This window comes from Lygodium microphyllum, chromosome 19 (assembly GCF_053477565.2).
Source record: "Lygodium microphyllum isolate KBCC chromosome 19, Lygodium_microphyllum_v1.1.10, whole genome shotgun sequence".
Lineage (NCBI taxonomy): Eukaryota > Viridiplantae > Streptophyta > Polypodiopsida > Schizaeales > Lygodiaceae > Lygodium > Lygodium microphyllum.
In genome coordinates, this window is record NC_141153.1 from 113017403 (window position 1) to 113040201 (window position 22799).

A 22799-nucleotide genomic window follows, 5' to 3' on the forward strand; every position below is an offset into this window, starting at 1 on the left:
CCAATGTCATACTCTAGGGTATTGATTCCCTTTTTGCTCCCATCATTGAAGGAACAACAGTCCTCATATTCGTCGTCGGAGTTGTCTTTGTCCAATTTCTCTTGATTCTCCTGGTTCATACTATTCCCTTCTTGTTGGTCGAGGAGTAAGGCCCAATTGTACTTCAAGTTCAAATCGTGCACCTTCTTGGACCATCGCCATTCAGGCTCATCTAAGAGATCTTGGAGTGGCTTAAGGTTCATCGCTGGATTACCAGCCAACTAATTGGTTAAAGATCCTAGGATCTCCTGGAGCTCGTGTCTATTGCTTGGGACTCAGAATGCAATCTGAGCGAGTTTTCCACATAGACTCCTAGTCATCATGCAGACTAGCATTGAAGATGTGTCCTTGAACTTACCAATTTTCTTGATGGTTTGTTCGTACTCCTCAGTATCTGAGAACAGTAGGTCAATGGTGGCAAGAATGTGCATCCAGACTCACTCATCCTCAGGGCATGGGATATACTTGGTAAAAGCTCCATAGGATCTCTAGTCTGTCCATCACCCTTCAGCGTGGTGGAGATGGCATCTAGGTTGACTGGTGTAGTCTTCCAAGTGTCCATCTCTACTCTCACAGCTTAAGCTCGATTGCCTAAGAAGATAATACCAATGCCCCAGTCTTCTATGACACTTGCGTTGCACATCCAAGGCCGGCCTAGCAGAATGTCATAGTCTACTCCCTTCATGACTATGAAGTCTATAGAGAACTGGATCCCTACAATCTTTACTGGCCAATTTTTCAGCACTCCGAACGCCTTCACCTTCATTCCATTTGCTAGTGTGATGTTAAATCTAGCAGTCTCGACTAGTGGGTAACCCCAAGTTTGGAGTACTGTATGACTTAGCACACTCACTCCTACCCATGTGTCCAAGATACCCTTTCTGGTGATGTACCATAGTGCTAAGACTGGTAGTACTGCGTGCATTTCTGCGCCCTCCCAAAAGGCATTAATATGTAGGGATTTGGGCATGGAGTGCAATATCAGACTCAATATTTGAGTTTCTGCATCATGTTTAGGAAAATCTACGGCAACTGGCTCATTTGGTTTTTCAACCCACTTCTTAAGCTCCCACCACAGCATTGGGTGCTACCTAAGCAGGTCGCCTAAGCTCAGAGTTATCGAAGTGGTCACCAATGTATTGAGGAGATTGCTAGTCACTCGCCTCTCTTCTAGGTCTGTGGTTCTTGGCCAATGGCCCTGATTAATTTTTCAGCTTGGGATAGTTAGACTTTGTCCAAGCAGCCTAGCTTGTGGTTCCCTCGTCTCTCTTGGTTTTGGCTTTGGGAGAGAGATTGGGGTGCCTATGCTTAAGAGATGGTCGATCTCGTCCTAGAGTATGGGCTCAGCATCCTTTAGGTGCTCCTAGGCCTCCCTCACCCATTCTTTCACCTTCTTTATGGCTTCGAATTGGTGCTTTGGGTTGGGGTACTCCCCAATCCTAGCACTTCCCTTTTTAGTTGTCTGAGAGGCGCCAATGTCTCTCCTTCTGCGTCAATGACTTCCCCTACAACCGGCAGATTCGTGACACTTTCGATTTTGAGGGTGACCTTAGCATCTAGTTTCTTCTTCCTTTGTCTCTAACTTTTTTTTCCAACTGAGATTGCGTCAAGGTTGCTAGGCCCTGGCAACGATATGCCGTCTTGCTTCATTTACGTACGGGTCATGACATGCAACAGGATAGGTGTGGCCTCCTTGTCGAGTGTCTCAACACCAAAAAACCCCAATGAAACCAATGGCTCATTTCCTGAACTAGAGGATGGTCTCCACCTAGGGGAGTCGGACAAAGAGTTGAGTGATTCCACACTCAGCGCATCTCAGGTCAGCCTTATCTCTGTTTGCTTGCTCCCTCTCGGGGCAGCATGAAGAAATATGTCGTGGGTGACCGCAAGTCATGATTGGCTCTTGGGCTTTCCCTCCTGGGCCCCTGCCTCTCTCTCTTCCCAATGCCATCACGGGTACTGGTTGATAGTCCATGAGGATAGCGTTGCCTTCCTGATCATATGACACGTACGGGTTTACATAAGGCTCATCGTTGCTAGGCTCATCCACATAGTGGACTAGGGTGTCACTCGATGGATGGGTCACATAGGGTCTAGGTGGTCTAGGGATGCCCGTAGGATTTATTTCCATCCTAGGGGTGGTCGATTTGGTGTCATTTGGTACCGAAAGAGCCAATGGAGCTCCCTTTCCAAAGAAGTTTGGTGGCATACTTGCAAGGTGGGGTTGACTATAAGGCTGTGGGTATAGGAGCCTCTAAGGTAATCGAAAATGCATGGTGTTATGGGAGAACCTACCACAATTAGCACAAGGTCATGACCTAGGGTCCTGACACTCAACTAGCAAGTGGTTTCCGCCACAATGCACACATTGGACGTGTGGGCATGTTGGTCGTCTCATCATCTCCTGTAGTTTAGCTATGTCCATTCTAATCTCAGCTTACTCTTGTCCCAACTTGGTGCCCTTCCCTTTGTCCTAAGTGCTTGAGTCTGCCCTCTCGCTCAGTGTTGAGGCTCTCTCGGAGCTCCTAACACTGGACTCTTCTTGATTCGAGCCTCTAGAGTCTCTTTCCTTGAGCTGGTAATCCACTCTAAAGACCCTTGCCAGTGCATCTTGCTGCAAACTTGAGTTGCCATCCAAGGCTTTGTAGAGCTCTTCACTTTGTATTCCATTGACGAATACCACCCTTTCAGTTGGTCTCTCACCCATGGGGATTCTCTTGAAGAGGCTCCTCACGTGGGTCATGTAATCTCAAATATCCTCTCTCTCTTTTTGCTTGACGTTCATAAGTCGCACCAACAGGTTATTGGAGTATCCACGTTCGGAAAATCTCTTAATAAAGAGATTTTTCATTGAAATCGGCACACTCTGCAGTATCTAGACTTGTGTACCAATTCTAACCCTTGTTGCCTAAGCATAGTCCGAAGGCTTGGGAGCGTTGAGTAGGATCGGTGAGGCTGTTGGCCTCATAGACCTGCTCAAACTACTCCACGAAGATATATGGGTCATCGGTAGCTTTGTATTTGTCCACTTGTTTTACTACCACAAGGAATTTCAATTGGCTCTTAGAGCCTAGGTTAACTCCTAACCCTGTCAGTAGCAATGTTGCCAATGTTGCAGTGCTTTGTTCTACGATCGTGTTATCTAGCAGTCGCTTTGTCAGGAGCTTGCTCAGTGTGAGATCTCCTTCTAGTGCTCTCTCGCTCTCTGACCAATTCCTACATGCTAGGGCTAGCACCATCTGGATCTCTCACATTTCTAAACTCTGGCGTATGTTCCTTGTTTGCTAATCCTAGTTGTATGCAACTAGGCCTTGCAGAGCTCTGCGGGCCAGTTTTCTTTCCTCCTCGAGTTCTGCTAAGATGTCCTCGACTGGTCTACCGTGGTGTTCTAGCCAGGTTTGAGCTTCGTATTTGTACACTAACTATTGGAAAACCTTAGGAAAGTCTTCTAGGTTAAGCTCCTCGTCACTTCAATGGCTTGAGCTGCCCTCTTCCATGTCTAGGACTTCTTGTACTGCCAAGTCGTTGATTAGGTCGATAAGGCCCGGTAGATCCACCTCCACAATAGTACGCATCTGGTTTTCTGCTATATTCCTCGCTTGGTCCTCCCTTGGGGATTCAATCACCCACCTATGTATTTGGATCTTCTCCTGCTGGTGGGTTCCTTCAAGTTCTTACATCTGGGTGAGTTCCTTATTAATTACAACTAGTCCTTACGTCTGGGTGGGTTCCTTCAAGTTCTTACATCTAGGTGAAGGAACAACAGTCCTCATATTCGTCCTCGGAGTTGTCTTTGTCCAATTTATCTTGATTCTCTTGGTTCAGACTATTCCCTTCTTGTTGGTTGAGGAGTAAGGCCCAATTATACTTCAAGTTCAAATCGTGCACCTTTGACCATCGCCATTCAGGCAGCTCATCCAAGAGATCTTGGAGTGGCTTAAGGTTCGTCGCTGGATTACCAGCCGACTAATTGGTTAAAGATCCTAGGATCTCCTGGAGCTCGTGCCTATTGCTTGGGACTCAAAATGCAGCCTGAGCGAGTCTTCCACGTAGATTCCTAGTCATCATGTAGACTAGCACTAAAGGTGTCCTTGAACTTACCAATTGCCTTGACGGTTTGTTCATACTCCTCAGTATCTGAGAACAGTAGGTGGATGGTGGCAAGAATGTGCATCCAAACTCACTCATCCTCAGGGCACGGGCTATACTTGGTAAAAGCTCCCTAGGATCTCCTAGTCTGTCCATCGCCCTTCAGCATGGTGGAGATGGCATCCAGGTTGACTGGCGTAGTCTTCCAAGTGTCCATCTCTACTCTCACAACTTCAGTTCGATTGCCTAAGAAGATAAGACCGTTGCCCCAGTCTTCTATGACTCTTGTGTTGCGTACCCCAAGTTTGGAGTACTGTATTATTTAGCACACTCACTCCTACCCCTATGTCCAAGATCCCCTTTCTGGTGATGTATCCTAGTGCTAAGACTGGTAGGACTACGTGCATTTCTGCGCCCTCCCAAAAGGCGTTGATGTGTAGGAATTTGGGCATGGAGCGCAATGTCAGACTCGATATTTGAGTTTCTACATCATGTTTAGGAAAATCTATGGCAATTGGCTCATTTGGTTTTTCAACCCACTTCTTAAGCTTCCACCACGGCATTGGGTGTTGCCTAAGCAGGTCGCCTAAGCTTAGAGTTACCAAAGTGGTCACCACTGTATTGAGGAGGTTGCTAGTCACTCGCCTCTCTTCTAGGTCTGTGGTTCTTGGCCAATGGCCCTAATTAATTTTCCGGATTGGGATAGTTATATTTTGTCCAAGTAGCCCAACTTGTGGTTCCCTCATCTCTCTTGATTTTGGTTTTGGGAGAGAGATTGGGGTGCCTATGCTTGAGAGATGGTCGATCTCATCCTAAAGTATGGGCTCAGCATCCTTTAGGTGCTCCTGGGCCTCCCTCACCCTCGGCGTCCACCCTATATTCGGCCATTCGTTCCACTTTAGTATGGGCTCGGCCGAATATAGGGTGGATGCCGAGGGTGAATTCTGGGACTCGGACGGGCCAAATGCGACACATTTTCTCCAAACCAACACAAAATTCGCCCCACTATGCGATCGAAGCCTTCTCACTGCTCGGGCACCTCAAGATCCTAACTACACATGTAGAAGAAGGTGTAGAAGTACATGTAATGGCCAATGAACTTGTCGATGATGAGATTGAGGCAAGTCCACGCAATGAAGCTCTCTCTCTCACTCTCTCTCTCTCTCTCAGGCAACCAAGGTTTCAAATGAGATTTCCCTTGGTCTCCTAGCTGCTAAACCCCTCCTCCACAAGGTTCTTACCACTCCTGCCCCCCCTTGCTTGTTGGTCTCAACCCCCTTCAACTCTCCTTCCTCCCATTTTTCACATATCTGTGCCCTCTTTGGCCTATTTTATAGCATCAAACCCTACACCTTTCCAATTTATTTTCTAACCTTAACCTAATCTAAATGCAACAAGAATCAAAAGCAAGGTATTGAACTAATTTCTCCTACTAAACTAACCATCAAAGATCAAAAATACTTACTTTTAGTATAGATTAAAGACCCAAAACCTCCTATCTACCTCAAGCTCCGGTTCGGGGATAAAACCCTTACTTCAATGCTCGATTTGAAGCGTTCAAGCGCTCAAGCTTGAATCCATTGGTCTCGGAAAAACAAAACCAAAATGTAGAGGCAAACACAAGCTCAACCATCAAGACCCATGGACCGCTTATTATTCAATGGTTTCAAACGAGTGTAGTGAGCTTACCTTGATGCCCAATTGAGTTGCTGCCTCTCTCAAGCACTCCGATAACTCCACGATTCATGATGCAATTTCAAGCATCCTCAAGCCTCTTCCTCCAAGCTCCATCCTCCATAGCCACGCGCGGAATAAAAGAAGAGAAGAGAACAGAAGAAGAAGAGAGGAGAAGGTGGAGAGCTTCACCTCCAAGATCCGTCACTCTCAAAGCTCACTCCCTCACTCTCCCTCCCTCAAGCACTCACAAGCAAGCAAGAGAAGAGAATGAGAGAAGAAGAAGAAGAGTCCACTTTGCCACACACCAAAGAATGAGCTCTCATTCACTTTTTGAAATTTATATACAAAGCCCTAAATCCCCTTTGGGCAGTCATCCCCTTATCCCCTTTTTTACATGGTCGATCGTGGCCTAGGCCCTTTTTCCCATTGTCCTCCTATCTTCTTAACTTCCTTCCTACCGCCCATCTACCTTTACAATTTGCACAGGTGAGAGCCTGGTGCTCTTAAAATAAATCACGATGTGCCTTGCACTCTTTTACAAAAGTATTGACTTGTGCTTTTTCTTGAGCGTCTCTCCTTGATTTAGGACTTTTTCACACTTCTTGTGTTTCCTGATTTTTCTTGGCATTTGCGCCTCGTTCTCAATTCCACTTTTACCTTGGCTCTGTCTTCTACTTTAGATTTTTTCAATTTTCCACCTTGTTCCTTTGTTTGTTTGAGGGTTAACAACAATGCTTTATAGGAAACTGGATGGTAGCACTTCTCCTAGTGTGCATATGGGATTCTAGTCCTAAGCCCTCACTCCTCCTTACAAAGAGACTGAAGTAGGTGTGATTGCAAACATCTCAACATCTCCAAGCCAAGACACTGATGAATCTTCAAGTAATTGTGAGCTTCAAGCAAGTGTCTATGGTTGTTGTGTTGTCTATTTAGGGTTTCTATGAAGAAGAGCTCAAGATGAATGGATGAAAGGCTCAAGATCAAGAATAATAGGTTTCTACCACTTTCCTAAAAAGACAATATGAAAGTGGTTTCCTACCACTTATGACTACTCCTCTAAAATTTACAAGTGGTGCCCACCACTTGTAATTAGTCCCCTACCACTTACAATTGGTCCTCTATCACTTGTAAGTGGTATGCTACCACTTGCAACTAGTCCCCTACCACTTACAAAGGGTGTGCTACAGCTCCTAAATGCTCCCACAAAACTTGTAATTAGAGTAATACCACTTCTAGGTGGTGAGGTACCATTCCCAGGTGGTATGCTTTCCCTCATAACTTTTGAGTGGTGCCCTACCACTTTAAATTCATGCATACCACTTACAAAAAAAAGATGGTCATTTCAAGTTCCATGCTACCACTTACAAAAGCTTTATGCCCATTATTCAAGTGTCTTTAGCACTTACATGTGGTGCACCACCATTGGTCCCCTGCCACTAACTCATGAAGCCCTACCATTTGCAAGTAGTACATCACTGTTCCAAAGTGGTTTGCCACCTTTCAAGTGGTCCTCTGCCACTTCAAGTGGTGCATATGACTTCAAGAAATATGCTACCACTGACAAAAGGTTTGTCACCCACTAACCAATAATAAGCCACTTATAAATATTTATAGGCTAAACTCACCTAGTTTTAGATTATCTATTTATGCCTATCATTTGTTTATTGAGGTGGATTATTTATTTGTAGCCGCCACTTTCACTTTTTGTGCTACCACGGAAAAGAAACCATAATGGGTAACTTACCAAATCAAAGTGGTGAATTAATGTGAATTAATACTTTTAAAGTGATTATCACCAAGTCCAAGTGATGGAAAACTATTCATGAATGGTTACTTACGACTAGCTACCACCACTTGTTGAAAGTGGTCGATTTTCACTTATGAGTGGTTTTTCACCACTTATAAGTAGTAAGTCACAATATTTAGTGATCTTTCACCTCTTTCTAGCATTAAAGGACAATGTGAAGACTTTATAGGAGTATAACACTTGATATTTTGCTAAAAAGAACAAGAAAATGCAATGAAAGATGAAAAATAATTTTGGCGAACTTTCTTAGGTGAGCTTTTTGGATCATCAAAGATTTGACGTGATTGATTCCAACTTTTAATTGAGATTAATTTTTATACCTCCAGTTTAGATCTATAGTGTATGCATCTCCTTTTCCTCAAGTCAGTTTTCTCCTCTCCTTAGAGATTTCTTCCTTATCTCCAAGATTTTCTGAGGTTGGATTTCTAGAATTTCTTGGGTAGACATAACTATTTATTCATCATCACAAATACATATTTTGGATTAGGTACATCGATCTTGATTGGGCTTGCATGAAATATGTTATGTATTTTGAGATGCGGTGGCAAGTTAAGCTTGTAAGATTGCTTTCCCATAACTTTGGTTACTTCATATGATCCAGAGTATTTCAAACCAAGCTTCTTATATTTACCCAAGGATAGTGAGCTCTTTTTGGATCTTACTCTTAGGAAAACCATGTCACGTTAGTTGAATATTCATATGGATCTTTCAAGTTCTACATAAGATTTTGGTCAGTCTCAAGTAACCTTGATGTCATGATGCATAGCTTGAATTTTTTGGTCCATCTCTTCGTGCATAGCCTTAGATGCTTCCACCTTGAGAGTAGGGTCCAAAAAATTCAAGAGAAAACAACATTCTTGTCAATACAAATCTTAAAATGGGGATATCTCGATGGTCTATTGATAAGAACCATTGTATGCAAATTTAACAAGAGGTAGATCCTCAATCTACCATCTTGATTATCTGTAATAATAAGATCTTAAGATATCCTCAATAGTTTGGTTCACTCTCTCAGTTTGACCATCAATTTGTGAATTATAGGTGGTACTAAAGTACAACTCATTTTCAATGGCTAAAAACAACCATGTCTAAGACTTTCTGAGCTAAGAGTTCCTATCAAACTCGGGTAATATTAGATGTCTTGTATGTAGACTTGACCAAAATCAAGTGCACAACTTTGGTCTATCCACCACTAACATGATAGAGTTATATCCTCCTATAGTAGCAGGTAATCCAATTATAAGTCCATGCTTCTTGAATTCCATTTCATCTATGGAATGTTCAAGGGTTGTAGTTCTCTAAGCGTCTTGATTAATTTAGCCTTAACCCTTTGACAAGTTAGGCATTGGTTTATAGTATCGTAAAACATCTGTTTTCAATCCTAGCCAATGATAACTTTTGCAAATTGCATTAAGAGTCTTAGCATAACCTGGATATCCAGTAATTAGGGTATTATGAGCCTTCCATAAGATTTTGGCCTTTACATCTTGTTTGTTTGGTATAAAAAGGTGATATTGGTAGGACGAACAACCATTCCTTGCATGAAAGTCCATTATCTTAGCTTTTTGCTTATCTAAATTTCCACCTCGGAGTACTTTGGTCAAAAGCATATTATAATCCTTGTCCTAGGAGATGGCTTGGCATACAAGCTCTAGGATACAGTTGTCAGGTATTGATATGTCCTCAAGCTTCATGTCTCAATAATTTTGTTGGGGAATATTTCTTTTTTCCTTAAGGAATTTGCAATAGTATTATCCTTCCCTAGATGATATTTGATCTCAAAATCAAGCTCTTGCAGTGTTTTTATCCATCTTCTCTATCTCATGTTTAGATCAACTTGGGTGAAAATCCACTTATAACTCTGATAATCTGTCAAACTAAAGTGAACTTTCTTCCCAATAGGTAGTGTCTCTAGAGCATTAAGGTATGGATACTGCAAATAGCTCAAGATCATAAGTATTATGATTCAAATCACGTTATTTTAGCTTCCTTGAAGTACAACCGATAGGTCACCCTTCTTGTTACAATACTCCTCCAATTACTAGTCCACTTTTATCAGTGTCTAATTCTAATGGTTGATTAAAGTTAGGGAACTTCAATACTAGGGTAGTAGGTATAGCTTCCTTGACCTTATTGAATCTTTCTTGATGTTTAAGTACTCATATAATCACAATTTTCTTTTTTAGGAGATTAGTTAGGGGTACTGTTAGAGGAAATAATCCTTGATGGAGATTGGATACGATCCTATTAGTCCCAAGAACCCTTAAATTTCCTTGACTTACTTAGGTATCAACCAATCTAGGATGTCCTTTACTTTTACAGGGTCTACAAAGATTCCATTTTCATAGATATTATATCCTAAGCATTCTATTTTGTTGGTGAAGAATATACATCTACTCTTCTCAGCATAGAGTTGATTTTTTTGAATCCTTATATGATCGTAATGCTTCCTTGATGTTGGAGGATGCCAATACATCATCAAAGAATACCGGTACAAAATCATCCAATTATCATCACATCAATGATCATTAGTTGGTTGAATATTGCTAGACCATTAGTCAATCCGAATGGCATGACCAAGAATGCCATATCTAGTATGGAAAGCGGTCTTTGGAATATCTTATTCTCCTTGATTTGGATTGTAGAAGAGTAAGTGTGGCACTAACCAAAGGATGCGTAGGTTTTAAGGGAGCGGATGTCATGAAGTTACAAGATCACTAAAGAAAAACCATAGGAAATACCATTTATAAAAAGACACGTGGTAGGGAGTTTTTGTAGGACCAATTCGAAGAATAGAAATAGTCTAAATAAATGCAATGACTTATTTTCAGTGGTACAAGTCTTCCAAGTTGAAAAATATCAAAAAGTGACACATTTACAAAAACAAATGTTTTGACCATTCTAGGAGAATTTTTGCAATTCTGCCCATGTTAACTTGTCTATAAAGTCTATTCGCTTCAATTTTACTTGGATGACCCTATTCTAAGTTTATATAACAAAGTTATGATCAAAAAAAGTGGTAGCCAAGCACAAAAGAAAATGAAATTGGGAAAAGCATTGGAATAAACAAGGAGAAGATTGACATATGCTTGTGAATATATGTATGTACATATACCATGCTCTTTTGGTAGATAGGAGTATATTTTTTGTACACAAATATCATTGTATTGTAGCATATTAGAGTTTTTTGGGCTAAACGAAGTCCAAGCTATCATTCTGGAAAGAGTTTTGTCTGAGCTATCACTTAGACACAAAGTTCTTAGCCTAAAAGAAACTATAGAGTTGTGCAAAGTCTTCTAGAGTAATACAACTTTGCAGTTGTTTGTTTCTTGAGTTCTACACTCTCAACAGACTTGTCTATTTTCTTGAACCCCAATGGTTTTAGGCTTGACACTTTACCCCCCCCCCCCCCCCCCCAAGCAAGGTACCATGACTTTTGAACAAGTCATGTAACAAAAAGCATATGGTACATGGAATAGGTTATGGTTCAAGGAACGCATAAGATCTCCATGAGTCACATACTTAAACTTAGAAGGAATTAAAGTACCAAGGAGAGAGTGAGATTAAATTATAAAGGTCACTATAGCCCAAGACTAAACCTTTCTTTCAAAATAATAGGCCGATCCTTAAGATAAGTTCATGAGAACTTAGTCAACTCAAGCGAAGCCTCATGTTAAAGGGAATGGAACCTAGAATGGATTTCGATGGATAAATTGTATTTCAACAAATTTCTTGAAGCATTAGAAACGTTAGTTAGATGATTGTGTATTCTAATTTAAGGTTATACCAATACAAGTTAAAACTTTTAGAGATGCTCACTAGACCTCCCCCAAGGTTAGCCATAGGGACCGACACTAGATATGTGAGGCCTCTCCATAGGGACTAGTTGTTAGCTAGGAGGTGCCATAGATATAAGGGGCTCTGGCTATAATTTATTGAGCATGCTAGGAGGTCTCTTGGAAGGCCCTGACACTAATGAGGATAGATTGTTGATTTTTGCATTTAGCAAAGTCCTGTATATGGACTAGCGATTCATATAATAAGACAATGATTATCCAACTTTGGAATAAAAGTTCTATTTTTTTTAAAGGAATTGTGTTCTATTGTTCTCGTATTCAAAACTAAATCGTGTAAATGAACCTTGTTTAATGGAAGAATTAAGAAAGCTACATGTTAAACTAATGTGGTAGGTAATTATAAGGTCATCTTGGTTAGTCTAAATATTTCGTCACAAGAACTTGTTTGGATTGGGAACTTATAAGAAGAGCTGAATGCTAACTATTAGAGACTTTAAAGTCAATTAGAGACCTTTGTTTTAGGTTGATGATCCTCATGGAATGAGGTGAAACTTCCTTTGTGAGGGTATACTTAAGTGATCCTAGGCCACAAAGGTTTAATATCCCATGAGAGTTCCAAATGGAGTCTTCTAGGTATATCTCTTGATGGACTATCGAAATCATACTATCAAAGATTTGTTAGATTTACACATCATATGATGCTTAGGACAAGCAACTAGATGATTTCCTAATGTTGCTCCTTGGGTTTTCTAGGTGGGTATCATTGATCACATACATTGGTATGAAGATATGGATGAGGAGATGGTTGTTTTATTGGAGACCAAAAAAACATTGGATTAACTATTATTGTCTAAGGGTAAAAAAGCTATCAACTATAACTAGATCTACAAGTCTAACAACAATGTAGATTGTTCCATTAGTAGGTGTAAGGCAAGGCTAGCTAGTAAATGTTATGCTAAAATATATGGCATAGATTATGAGGAGCATTTGCTCAAGTTGCTAGAGTGGAAACTCTTTTATGTGTGATTGATATAATAGGGACTAAAGGTTGCGCTTTACATCAAATGGATGTTAATAATATATTCTTTTGTGATTGCAAAAAGAGGTGTGCATGAAAAAGCGAGCACACTATATTTACTTGGTGTATGTTAAAATAGGGCCAAGTAGATGACATTTTAACTTAGCACATCAATTATCATCATAATCCTCACATGGATATCAACTCATCACTTATTGTATGTAGTTAGCTACATCTACTTATAGAGCTATCATATTTACAGCACCAATTGATCAATTATGCATTTATTAGCTTCATACACCACTTTCCTTTATGGTGTAACTTATCTGCATTATAATGTGTGAGAAACAAACAAAAACAACAATGCAATGTTTTAATCATGCTATCTCTTCTTATGTGTTTGAATAAGCATTCCTTGCATCTTTTGTATATGTGTTTGGTGTAGTGGCTCAAGCAATTTCTCCCACCCAACAAATTCTGTCATATATTCTATCCCTTTGATAATCAAGGTCATGGATTTGTCAAATGTCATCTATGGCTCATTATACTTGTTGCCTTTAGTACCTTGACATGCATGCTCTCTTTCCTTATCCTTGGCTAGAGACTCTTGAGTCTCCCTTAATATGAACTATTGATTATCACATAAAACATAATTTTATCCAAGTTCATGGAAGCCCCATATGCTTTCTCTCAATTTCCTATATGTTGGAATGGTTTCCTTTGGAAAGCATCCAATTAAAGTATGCTTAAAAGTCCACAATTCATCACTATTACAAAAATTGGTGTTGCTTACAAAATGTATAACCAAAATTTTGAATGTGGGAGGCATTTCCTAGTAGCCTATGATACCTACTATGGCCTATAAGCTCGAATTCTTGATTGTGCATCCACAATTAAAGTAGATTTATAATAAAAATGTACTCTACTTGCAATCAACCACTCTGAAATTCACCATTGCTGTCCATAAATACATAAGAGTATGGTACCCATTCCACTTGAACCAAAATTTACTACTAATGGACTACTTCAACATCCTCATAATCTCAACACACCATGACAACCATCAAAATTACCATACGTATCTACATCAATGAATTCTTACATGGTACATAATATAGTTGCATTTATCCTCTTCGAAGGAGTGATGATAGCATGATCAAATCTGTGCGCAACAAAATTCTCTTATATATAAAATTCACATCCATTTCCATAGTGTAATGAGGTATAATGTTCATGCTAGTCCTTTCATTGAATGTGGCATATTGCATTTTACTCCATAATTCTCTAGTAGTACAAAAATGGATATATAACTTTAAAAATATCTCAATGAAATGAACATGGGATGTATCCCCTTTGAGCTTATGATGTGTACAATTAAAGGCATTTTATGATAGAAATTCTATCTACAAGTGGTACAATTGCAATTTACTGCAATGCCTCCATTACCTATAAACGCATAGAAATATGATACCCATTGCATATCAACCAAGATTTACAATCAACTGATCACAATCCTTGTAAGATCATCGCACTATTAGAAGCATCAATACATATTTCAAACTTGTCATACATGTCTATGTACTAGTAATGAAGTTTTACAAATATACATAACAAAATATCGTTTGTCCAAGTCTTCCAAAGAGTGGTACTCAATGTACTCATACCCTTTATACTACAATATTCTCTTTTACTTTGTTATTTCCACTATTCCAATATTAGATTAAAAACTTAATATTTCGATAAGCCACTTTATCTACATCATTCACTCCTCACATCGTATCTGAAAAAAGCTTAATGTCCTATATGAAAAAAAAAGTGTACTTTTACAGGTTTATTAGCTGAAACAACTCATTGTATGGAGGGAGATGGCTTTAATGCGTAATTATATCAATGAGTTTAATACTATTTTTTAGCCAACTAACATCTCAAAAGATTATCTTTTATGATTTAGTGAAGGCCATGTTCTTATTAGTCATCTTACCTAAGAGTTGGAATGTTTTTAGCATTGTCATTTTTTAGTAACTTTGCACCCAAAGGTGGTCTTGTGAGTGCAAATTTGGAGAGTAATTTGCTCATTGAGGGTGTGAATACAAAGAATAATGCAAGGTCAGAAATGTGTTATTGCAATTCAAGGATTCCATTAGCTTCCAATCAAAGTTTGAACTTAAAAATTTTGCTAAAACTAGAAGTCAAAGATGTTAGGTATGTTACAACAAAATTTAAAGTTTTCAATAGTATATTGGAAAAGTGTACAACAATTAAGCTTTGCCTATTTATTAACAAGATTATATAGCTTATCTGCATAAATAATACATTGTTGAGTATATGCAAGGTGTATATGTCTAATTGTCAAATTAGTATCAAATTGCACAATTTATAAAAGCTACAATACATGACCCATATGTCAACATGTAATCATACATCATATTACATAGAGAATGAATAGGTGTGAACTTACACTTTGAGTGTAATCTACACTTAGGGTACTTTACATCCTAGACCAATGTACCAAGACAATACCTCCCCACCACTAACCATTTGACAAAGAAAAAATTAAATTTAAAGAGAGATTTAAATATTTCTTTCTCAATTTAGTATCACATTAAAATTGTTAAAAATATTGTCTAAAAAAAGAAACATGATATGTTAACAATATACTATGTATAAAATGTGAACATGTTATTAATATATTATGTTTCTTTATCTAGAAAATAATTTATACAAAGAGCATCTTGTACATGAAAGTTGGCTAGATGTATTAATAAGATGCTTAGCCATGGTACATAGTAACAAGCATAGGATAAAATATTTACACAAATTACAATCACACAATTCATTTTAGCTACAAGTTGTACCTTGAAATTTGAACCACGTGCTACGTATAGATATATAATAGCATAAACCATACAACAAAGAAATACAAGGTTTAACTATTCATAGTTTGTACAGTCTGCACTCGTGAATACTTTTCATCTCAAAGTACTTTACAACTCGACAACACCTTACACCCCTCAATATTTTGTTAGAACTACTATGTAAATATCGATGATCATATAAAAAATATTATTTGCCTACAACCTTTTAGAATTCTAAAAATAGCAAGATCTATCATTGAAATATTTGTAAATAAGATTATTTGTTGAAAAGTATGTTATACCTAGAGTATATAGCATTTGAAAGTTGTTTAAATTTGTGAATAGGACATTGAGAGCACATGGTATATGGTTACAAAGCAAAAGTACATAAAAACAAATGAGTATCAACAACTATACAAAAATGCGCTTGCTTATAAGAATAAGACATAATGGTAATATATGGTATTTCTATGTAAACATAAGGATGCATGCTAAAGTGACATAGAGCATCTTGTGTATGTAGGCCATTTAGATGTGTGAATAAAAAATAAAAGTTTATGATATATAATAACAACAGTGACATTGCATTTGAATAGATCGTTATAGTTAGAAAATAAATTAGAGTAAGAATATACTCAATCTATGCATCTAAATTACATGTCTGTGGGAGCTTTCGCTCAACCGCCAAGACCCACGGACCGTTTATTGTTTCAAGCGTTCCAAGCTAGCTCTAATGCCTATCTCTCACCTAGCCGACGCGCCATCGTTCCTATGAGTGTAGTGAGCTTACCTTGATGCCGATACGAGTTGCCTCCTCTCTCACACACACCGGCAGCTCCATGATCCTAGATGTGAGCTCAAGCATCCTCAAGCCTCCTCCATCTCCAAGCTCCATCCTCCATAGCCATGCACGCAAGAAAAGGAAAGAGAAGAGAAGAAGAGAAGAGGAGATGGTGAAGAGCTTTACCCTCTTGATCCCTCTCTCACACACTCACTCCCTCACACCCTCACACTCCCTCTCTCAAGAGTACACACAAGCAAGAAGATGAGGAGAAGAGAAGAAGAAGAAGACTCTTGTTGCCACACACCAAAAGAATGAGCTTTCATTCACTTTTTGAACTTTATGTATACAAACCCTAAAATCCCATGGGCACCCATCCCTTTTTTACATGACCGGCCCTTGTGGCAAGGTCTTTTTTCCATTTCCCTCTTCTAGCCTTATGCCTCTAGCCTACACCCGTCTAGTATTTTACAATTGGCACAGGAGGGAGCTTGGCGCTCTTTTACAAGAGTTTTTCGAGTTTTTTGAGGCACCCTTCATTTAAAATTGCGCTTTTTGCCCCAGCTTGGTTTTGGAGGTCGCCTGCGTGTCTTTGCTCTTTTCCATGTTTTTTTCTGCTTTTTTCTTCCTTTTTTCCGCCATCTCGACCTGGGGCCATCTCGATTTGGGGTTAACATTACCCTCCTCCTAGACGGGTGCCAATCCCATGGCACTTCTGTGTTGTTGTAGGTTTGCAGGCAATTGGCCAAGTGGTGCAATGGTGAGGGCCACTTGGAGACTTAGGGGCTTGTAGGGGCTGTGAAATTTTTATCGAAGAAGCCAAACGGGTATTGCGTGGTTGACGGGGCCTCTGAAGTCGGTGGTTTGTTGCTCTCTGATGTTTGGAAGGAGAAGATGCGGTGCTATTCCTAGGGGAAGTGCTTACCTCAGCATGTTAGTGCATTGTGCTCGTGCTAGTGGAATGGGGAGGTGGGTCTAACCGCAGGTGAGCCTGGGCGATGTCCCACACTTGAGGACCCCATCTATGCCAAGGGGGTGCGGTGCAAGTGCCTTAGGGTGACAGGTCTAACCATAGGCGAGTGTTCTCCCTAGGTATTTCCTACCCTTGATGTGCCCTAAGCGTGAAGTGGGGGAGCATAAGGGCTAGGGGGTTGGGAGTGGAGCCGACCGACCGAAGCCACCGGACGACACGCCTAACTTAATAATCCCTAGGTGCAATGATCCCGTGCTTTATGTGGTAGTAAGTGGGTCTACAAGTGGGTTATGTTGTTCAGTCAGTGTTTTTTTTTTTAAATATAAATTGGTGGAATGAATGACAGCCAAGCCTAATCTTCTTCATCTGTGCGCAAGTACTCAAGCTTGAATCCGTTGGTCCCAGAAACGAAACCAAAATGTGAGAATTTTCGCTCGACCGCCAAGACCCACGGACCGCTTATTGTTTCAAGCGTTCCAACCGAGCTCTAATGGCTATCTCTCACCTAGCTGACGCGCGTCGATCATATGAGTGTAGTGAGCTTATCTTGATGCCGATACGAGTTGCCTCCTCTCTCACACACACCGGTAGCTCCACGATCCTAGATACGAGCTCAAGCATCTTCAAGCCTTCTCCATCTCCAAGCTCCATCCTCCATAGCCGTGCTCGCAAGAAAAGGAAAGACAAGAGAAGAAGAGAAGAGGAGATGGTAAAGAGCTTCACCCTCTTGATCCCTCACTCTCACACACTCACTCCCTCACACCCTCACACTCCTCTCTCAAGAGCACACACAAGCAAGAAGATGAGGAGAAGAGAAGAAGAAGAAGACTCTTGTTACCACACACCAAAAGAATGAGCTCTCATTCACTTTTTGAACTTTATGTATACAAACCCTAAAATCCCATTGCCACCCATCCCTTTTTTACATGACCGGTCCTTGTGGCAAGGTCTTTTTTCCATTTTCCTCTTCTATCCTTATGCCTCTAGCCTACACCCATCTAGTATTTTACAATTGACACAGGAGGGAGCCTGGCGCTCTTTTACAAGAGTTTTCCGAGTTTTTTGAGGCGCCCTTCATTTAATATTGCGCTTTTTGTCCCGGCTTGATTTTGGAGGTCGTCTACGTGTCTTTGCTCTTTTTCATGTTTTTTTTCTGCTTTTTTCTTCTTTTTTTCCGCCATCTCGACTTGGGGCCATCTCGATTTGGGGTTAACAATGTCATTTGTGTTCAACCTTTTAGTACATATTATCTCACATCAAGATTTCAAAATCATGATTTTACACACTTGGTGGAATCTTCACTAAGAAGATAATTTACATGGTAGGTTAGTTTGCAATTTACACATTATACACTATGTTCAACTCATTAGTCATGGGTTTGATGCATCCTTAGGCATGTAGTTTTTGACTCAAACTTAGTCGTCTAAGAAATGCTAGGTCCTCTTATGTTTTCAAAAATAGAAATTATTTTTTATCTTCACTTATATATGATTATACAGTGTGTACACATACAAGGGATGCTTGCCCAGCTATCTCAGGCAAAAGCTTGACCTTCAACGGGCGTGGAAGTGATCAAAAGGGGAAACTAGTTGTGTTTCATCAAAATGGGTGGACGCAACAAAAACAAAAGTGCAGCTCGAGAGGAACGAGATGAAATCTTGGTGGCCCTTGGAATTGGGGCAAGTAGACCTCAACTGGAGATTGGGGAAGGGTATCCAACTGAACATGAAGATGATTTGGATGTAACAATGCATGATAAAATGCCGTCTCGGCACGAGCCTAACCTTATGGAGGCCATGCGGGAGATGATGAAGGATTTGCTTGCTACCATGCTACCTAGAGGGAAAGGCTCAACCAGAGATAGACAATGATGGGGGGGCATCACAGAAGATGTAGAAAGAAAGAGAAAAAAGACGGGGATGAGTCTTCATCAGATGAAATGGGAAAATTTAAACCATAAGCGCTAGAAAAATATAAAGGGGAAAGAGACTCTGTGAGCTTGTATAGATGGATTCGTGAAGTGGACGACTACATGAAATTACTCCGAATCTCAAGCAAATGGAGAGGACTCGCGGCAGCCCAACTGTTAGAGGGTGACACTGCAAAATGACTCATGTATGAAGAAGAACAATATGGTGGAAAACTCTCATGGGAAGAGTTAAAGAAAGCAATGATAGGTTATTTTGTACCAAAGAATGAGCCATTCAAAGTCAGAGATGAATGGAGATATCTAAAGCAATACACAGGTAGAATGAGGAAGTATGTTCAAAAGTATAGATCTCTGATGCTACAGCTCCACGACATGGACATGAATACCAAACTACATGGTTTTTAATATGGTTTGTAACAATGGGCTCAAAGGGAAATAGAGAAACAGGAGTCGACAAACGTGACAAAGGCTATGACCATGGCTGAAAGGCTCACAGATTTTGAAGGCAAACAAGGAGGGGCTATTCATAGTATAGTTCAAGGGAGCAATAATGCTTCTTCAAATTCAACATGGGAAAATAGGTAGAATCAAGGTTCTAATCAAGGTAATGCCCCTGTAGACATTGGATGGAGTAACAGACAACCCCTCAGGCTCAAGTACAACGAGGGAACTCGGTTGGAGACAACCCCAACAAATACTTCTACTAACTTCAGAAATACAAATGCGGGGGTAGGCTGAGGAAACCTCACATACAAAGGTGGTTACAGAGGAGGAAACATATTTTCTCAGGGAAGAGAAGGCCCATTATCTTGCCATACATGTTGGGGGCCTCACTTCACAAGAGATTGTTCAAGAGGGGCAACAACTTCAACAAGTGGTTTAAGAGTTGCTTATACACAAGCCGACATAGAGGGGCCTCAATCATCTGTACAGATTACAGAAATATAAGACGAAGCCAAGGATTGGGAAGCAAAGGCCAAGGTAGGTGTTATAGGAGCAAATCCCTCACCTACCATGCTAGCTTTCATTCCTATCATCTCCAACATGTTCATTTAAGCAACAATGGAAAATCATCCATAGGTAATGATGGTGGATACAGGGGCCACTCATAATTTTCTATCTCCTCAAGTAGCCGCTTGACTGGGTGTGAGGCCGACAAGGGTAGTTGGTGTCAAGGTGTCATTTGTACAGGGAAAATACAAGTATTGTGAATTGGCAAAAGATGTAGCAGTTTAGATCGGGCAGTGGAGAGCAATTTTAAATTTCATCGTGGTCCTGATGAACGGATTCGAAGTCATTCTTGGGATGGATTGGAAGGATAATCATGTGGTTCAAATCTTGGGCATGAGAAGGAATAAGATTTACTTACAAACCCCACAAATAGTATTGTGGGTGCCCTATTTTCGCACAATTTACAAAGGTCAAAGCTCGTCTCTGGCGGATCATGCACTGGATGCCAGGCTGGAGGTCAAGAGGGTGAGTGACACAAATACCCCTTGACAGGATAATGTGACACAAAGGTGGGTGCCAAAGGCATCGGTGACAGATCAACAACATGACAAACAAGCTCAGGGCTTACAAGAAATCGAACCAGTGCAAGTACAAGCTAAAACAATGAAGACATCTTCACAGCAACACGAAGAGTAAATGAATGCACCAAGTATCATAGAGATCACGACTACACACACACACACACACATCTCCCCCTGATGGGATATGGATCACACAACCTCATTCCCTAGGTTGAGTTGTGTCCTTAAGGAAAATGCAATCTATTTACATTTACAACATATTGATAGTTACGTTGCCTTCGTAACAATAAATTTACCACCATCATGCGTTTCTTTAATCCCATGGTGCAAGGTTTGCTACCCATAATAACAAGGTAAATTTGTGAAGTTGGTGACTCAGGTAGCAACTAGATTTAGCCACTATTACTTACAAGGTTCATTATCTTGGTTTTTTACTAAATTGATTTCCTATTCGACTTGCAAGGAACATGCTTGATCGTTTTGGGTCTTGTAAAATTTTCTTGTTCAAGTGCTCTAATCTATCAATCTAGTATTGTATCAAGTTATATTTGCAACTTTATCATGAAACTTAGTAATAATAATTCTTACTATTCATGCAAATGATTATTATGTGATGTACTTGCCTTGAGCTAGGGAAGAGAATTCATAGTAGCTCAAATGCCTTTTCTAAGAGCACCATTTGGACCCCTTAGGATTTATAGACTTAGTTGTTCAGGTGACTTTTGAGTCTATCTTGCAATAGAATGCTTAGTCTCAATTTAATAGGATTAAACCCACGAACATATGACCTAATAGTCTCTAGAAAAAAATTTAGTGTCTAGTCAAGAAGGATCACTTTGCGATTAATCAAAGTTGAGAGTGGACTACTATTACACTTGGTTCAAAAAGAGTTAGAGAGGAAGGGAAGCTAAGCTTGACCCCTCTACCCATAAGACATAATATCACTATTGTCCCCTAAAATGTTGCTAGTGGGGATCTATATATAAGCCTAGGTAGTTAGCATTTAACTCTATCCTCATGAATTCTTGTTAAGAAAGGAATCGACTAATTGAGTCCACGCATCCATACAACATCATTGTAATGACTATCCAAATACTTTTCATTGAGCATATCCAATACTATTAATCATTTAATTGAAACCTATTATGTTGTGGGAATATATAAGAATAACTTTGTTAATTAGCTTGTTGTATAGGGTTTTTTGAATGCCTTTTTTAAAATAGTGTTAAAAAGTAATTTATTCTCAATTCAGGATTGAAGGGATAATTCAATCCAATCTAAATAGCACAAGGTATCAAGTAAAAGTAGCAACATATAAGTCAAGATTGTAGGTAATAGTTGCCATGTCCAACCCAATGCTTATTTGATGAAGCTCAAGAAAGTTGATACAACTTGGTAAGCCTTATATAAAAATGAAAGGTGGTGAAAGAAATTACTTATCCAAGGGTTACAAGGTCTTGGTGCCATGATATAGACTATAAAAAGGAATATATTGAGATTAGGTTTAATGAAGTTGTTTATAGAAGCAATTGCATTTTGTACCACATTCATTAACATGCATCAGCATAAGAGCACATAACCAATATCTGTACACAAGGCCAAGCTACCTAATAGAGCCGATGGCTCTCATGATAGCAAGCTACGAAAAGAGTCAAAGTGTGATCGTTAATCTCATTTTCCAAAGCAAACTAAGAAATAAATGAAAGGTGTTTAAGGATAAATTTTGTGGACATATATTGATAAAATCTTCATCAAGTGAAAATTGAAATACTTGTAATATTTCAAAAAGATAAGGTTTTAATTACATTACTTGAGAGTTGTGTACAAAAAGCATCGCTCTTAGTTAGGAGAGAGTAATATTAAGCTCTAGATATTGGAATATAATACATGAACTACTTAGGAGTCCAAAAAGGGATAAGATATCCCAACTTTTAGGGAAACCTAAAATTTGAGTGTGTGTATAAAAGTGCAAGGTGTCCGCCCATCGGCTATCTAGGCACGCTTTTAGCTATTTATCAAGAAACGAATCTAAGCGTCATTGCCCGGCACTCCCATGGAATGTTTCGATTTTTGTCACCTAGGGTTTCCCGAACCCACCTCGCAACGGAACATTCACTGCCGAACCCACTAGGATCGACCTGAAATTTGGGCTCCTAGTGGCCAAGGTCTCCTAACAGCATTCTAGCATCAAATCTTGGGCAAAGATACCCAAGCCAAAGCAGACCCATATCGCACCTGGTTCAAAGAGAATGGAAAACGAGAGGGATGCACTGCTCAACTTCTTTGCCGATGGGGCATAGT